General features: G+C 47.3%; 1 non-coding gene across 1 annotated transcript; it reads right to left on the bottom strand.

Annotated features, from left to right (window-relative positions):
* Positions 1–698: 698 nt before the first annotated feature.
* TRNAQ-CUG (transfer RNA glutamine (anticodon CUG)) lies at positions 699–770 on the bottom strand. The gene has a single exon. It is a non-coding gene; the product is annotated as a tRNA-Gln (tRNA).
* Positions 771–4685: the final 3915 nt, after the last annotated feature.

Consider the following 4685-nt stretch of genomic DNA (forward strand, 5'->3'; position numbering starts at 1 on the left):
GAAACTTTTTGAAGCAGCCTCGCCCAGTTCGAACTGAGTGCATTGCAGGTCACTTCAGTGTTATGCACATTAGTAGGCTGAAGGGTGATTCGATTACATTTGTCTAGGAGCAAAAAACAACACCCTGAAGCAATTAGGGAAAAAACCCTTAGATGATACATCTGTGTGCTCTAGCAGTAAGACTTGCTCCAGTTAGCTTCGTAAGATGGAATTTCTTCCATTTTTGGCTCTGTCTCTCTCTTCCTTCAGATGGAATAATTTGCCACCGTGTATGCTTTAAAGAAGAAAATTGTAGAGGGATCGGCTTAATGACTATTGGCCCTGGTCTCTTGTAGAAGAACCTCCATGTAAAGAAGCAGTGTATCTCAGAGTACCAGTTTGTGGGCCAAACAGCTGGGACAGGTTGCTGACTATGTCTTGCTTATGGGCTGGATCAAACTGTTGAAGGCTCTCGATAAGGTATAGAATCCTAGAGTTGGAAGGGGCCGCACCGGTCATCTAGTCCAACTCCCTGCTCAATGCGGATCAGCCTAGAGCATCCCTGACAAATTTATATAGGTAGTCCCCTGTGCAAGCACCAGCCATTTCCGACTCTGGGGTGATGTTGCTTTGACTTTTTTACAGGGTGGTTTGCCATTGCCTTCCCCAGTCATCTACACTTTATAGACAAATTTATAGAATCAAAAATAGAATTTGGCAGGTTCCACCGAGATTCGAACTCGGATCGCTGGATTCAGAGTCCAGAGTGCTAACCATTACACCATGGAACCAAGCCTGATCCTCCTCCCAGGCTCAGAGAGAACAGGCGAGCCAATGACAAGGTATTTCCAGTCACTGTAGCTCCACCCTCACCCACCCAGGAGAATGAGCAACCCCGAGGTGAAGCAATCATCAACTGCCGCAAGCCAAGCTTATTCTCTTTCCCCAACAGCAGCCTTTGGAGGAAGCCCCTGTGGGGGGCGGGGTCTCATCCAGGATAATCTCCTGATGTGAGCACATGGAAGGAGCCATCCTTGGTTCAGCTCTCTGAGAGGCAGAGAGAGGGCTGGGAAAGCCTTGAGCCTGTTCATGGGGTCTGTTGGGTGGGCTTTGGCACTTCCCTGCCATGGCCCTGGTCCAATTTCCTGTCAGGGAAGGTTTTTGCCCAGTAGAAGGAAGGATGTGCTAGGCTCACATGGGAGGGAAAGCAGTGCCTTCTTCTGTAGCACTGTGCATACATCAAGTGAAGAAAGAGGCTCAGTAGAGCTCTAGTACTATCACTGATCCCGCTCATAGAGGCAAGGAAGGATGGGCTCACTGCTTTCTCAAAACTGTAATGTCTTTGGCAAGTCCATGGGGCTGTGATAATTTTAACAAAATGAACCTTTAAACAGAAGAGCCCTGCTTGATCAGAGCAATAGTCCATCTAGTCCAGCATCCTGTCACACAGTGACCCAACCAGTTCCTCTGCAGGGTCAACAAAAGGGTAAGGCAAGGCCATCCCCTTATGTTGTCTCTTGGCTTGGGGTTCAGAGGCTGACTTCCTCTGAAAATGGAGCCTCCCTTCAGTCACCATGGTTGTAACCAGTGTTCCCTCTCAGCTGAGTTAGTGTGAGCTAACTCACAGTTTGTTTAGCCTCCAGCTCACACATTTTTGTCTTAGCTGAGGAAAAATGGCCCCAAAGCACAATAATTTATGCAGTAGCTCCCAACTTTAATTTCAGTAGCTCACAAAGTAGAATTTTTGCTCAAAAGACTCCACAGATTAGAGGGAGTATTGGTTGTAACTACTGACAGACCTCTCCTCCATGGATCTGGAGGCTTGTTATGAGGAAAAAATTGAGGCGAGGAGAACTGCATGAGCCACTTTTGGGGAGAAAGGCCAGATATAAAGGAAGTAAATAAATAAACTATGGGAACAAAGGGCCAGGGCTATAGGGTTCTGCGCTTGTGTACGTATATGTGAAAAGGATCTTATGGTATTACTGAACGGTAGCTCGAGACATAAAACGGACTTCTCTGTTAATTCTTCTTACCTGTTTCTCTTTACGAGGAGGCATCTATCATGCTGACTAAGAATATCGCCATTCTGTCTCTGTTTGGCTAGAGAAACTTTTCACACAGACATTCCATCCCATCCAGAGAGATCTGCTCTCTGTCAACCTGACTTAGGCTTGGTTCCAAAGGCGCTGCTCTATTGACCTATCAGGACCTCTCCAGCCAAAAAGCTGTTCCATCTGCGGACGAGAGGAGAGAGAGTTTTGCCAATTCCTCTCTATTGCTTCAGATTCCCAGTTTCCCCCACCACTCTGTCCCTTTGGGTCCACTGAACAGGAGGAGTGCAACAGGTGGGGGTCACAGGAGTTTGCAGTGGGTGGTAGAAGGGAAACAGGGCTATTGCCAGGACTTTTTTGTAGCAGGAACTCCTTTGCATATTAGGTCACACCCCTCTTATGTAGTCAATCCTTTAAGAGTTTACAGGGCCTACTGTAAGCTCTTGGAGGATTGGCTACATCAGGGGTGTGTGGCCTAATATGCCTATTCATGGGGTCTGTTGGGTGGGCTTTGGCACTTCCCTCCCATGGCCCTGGTCCAATTTCCTGTCAGGGAAGGTTTTTGCCCAGTAGAAGGAAGGATGTGCTAGGCTCACATGGGAGGGAAAGCAGTGCCTTCTCCTGTGGCACTGTGTGTACATCAAGAGAAGAAAGAGGCTCAGTAGACCTCTAGTACTATCACTGATCCCGCTCATAGAGGCAAGGAAGGATGGGCTCACTGCTTTCTCAAAACTTTAATGTCTTTGGCAAGTCCATGGGGCTGTGATAACTTTAACTTAGCCAATCCTCCAACTTTAACTATGGCTATTGCATTCCTTTCATGCAGCCCCACTTGCATTGCTGAGGATCCAAGCCCATGGCAGAGGTGAGAGGGTGCCTCCTCTTCAGAAGGAGAGATGGTGGATCTGAGAACTCAAGTGGGAGAGGAAATGTCTGAACAGGAGGGAGCCACAGCAGCCCCACATCTGGAGATGAAAAAAGATATGCTCCCAGGTTCTGAATCATGGAAGGAGACAGGAGGAACAACAGGAAGCAGGCTACAGGTAACCAAACACTGAGTCCAATGGTAACAAGAGGAAGAAATTTTACTTCCAAAAATAGAAACACATCTTACATGACATGTAGGTACTTGAAGGGCTGTCATATAGAGGATGGCGCAGAATTGTTTTCTGTGGCCCCAGAAGGTTGGATCAGAGCCCACGGGTTGAAATTAAATCAAAAGAGTTTCTGGCTCAACATTAGGAAGAACTTCCTGACTGCTAGAGCGATTCCTCAGTGGAACAGGCTTCCTTGGGTAAGGGTGGGCTCTCCTTCCTTGGAGGTTTTTAAACAGGCTAGATGCCCAATTGACAGCAATGTGGATCCTGTGAATTTAGGGGGAGGCGTTTGTGGATTTCCTGGGCTCTTCTTCCTTGGAGGTTTTTAAACAGAGGCTAGATGGCCATCTAAAAGCAATGTGGATCCTGTGAATTTAGGGGGAAGCGTTTGTGGATTTCCTGCATTGTGGAGGGAATTGGACTAGATGACCCTGGACTAGACTAGATGACCCTGGACTAGATGACCCTGGAGGTCCCTTCCAACTCTTCTCACCACAGGAGGTGGTGGAGGCCACAAGTATAGCCACCTTCAAGAGGGGTTTAGATAAAAATATGGAGCACAGGTCCATCAGTGGCTATTAGCCACAGTGTATGTGTGTATATAAAATTTTTTGCCACTGTGTGACACAGAGTGTTGGACTGGATGGGCCGTTGGCCTGATCCAACATGGCTTCTCTTATGTTCTTATGATTCTATGAAGTCACTTATTGTGAACAGATTAACTTTTTAAAACTTGCTACAGCTCCAAGGTCAGAGAGAAGAAGAGAGGTCCTAGATAAGATAAAACACAGAAGGCAAACAATGGCCCAAGAGGTTCAACATCTAACTGATGAGAGGCTGGGGGGGCAACTGCCAAGTGTACCTGAGTGGGTGAGTTCTCTTAACCCTTTCCCTCCCCGATCCTCTTGCATGCGGAGCTACAATAAAGTAAGCTTTATTAATTTCAGAGGGAATTTCTCCCAGCTGCATATCTGAAGGGACCCAAGCTAGCCTGACCTTGTCAGGTCTTGGAAGCTAAGCAGGGTCAGCCCTGGTTAATACTTGGATGAGAGACAACCCAGGAAGTCCAGGGTCGCTATGCAGAGGCAGGCAATGGCAAGCCGCCTCTGAATATCTCTTGCCTGGGAAACCCTACAGGCTTGCCATAAGTCTGAGCCCTGAGCCCGTTCCTGGGAAGGGCAGGATAGAAATGTGAAATAATAACTCAGTTGTGACTCGATGGCAGTTTCAACCACCTCACAGTATTTACAGAATCATAGAGTTGGAAGGAACCTCCAGGGTCATCTAATCCAACCCCCTGCACAATGCAGGGACTTCATAAATACCTTTGGGGCTTTTTTTGTAGCAGAAACTCCTTTGCCTATGAGGCCACACACCCCCTGATGTAGCCAATCTTGCTGGAGCTTACAGCAGGCGTACTAAGAACCCTATAAGCTCTTGGAGGATTGGCTACATCAGGGGTGTGTGACCTAATATGCAAAGGAGTTCCTGCTAAAAAAACAGCCCTGAATACCTTCACCACCCAAACATGGGAAGAAAAACTACATAATATATA

This window comes from Heteronotia binoei, chromosome 5 (genome assembly GCF_032191835.1).
Source record: "Heteronotia binoei isolate CCM8104 ecotype False Entrance Well chromosome 5, APGP_CSIRO_Hbin_v1, whole genome shotgun sequence".
Classification (NCBI taxonomy): domain Eukaryota; kingdom Metazoa; phylum Chordata; class Lepidosauria; order Squamata; family Gekkonidae; genus Heteronotia; species Heteronotia binoei.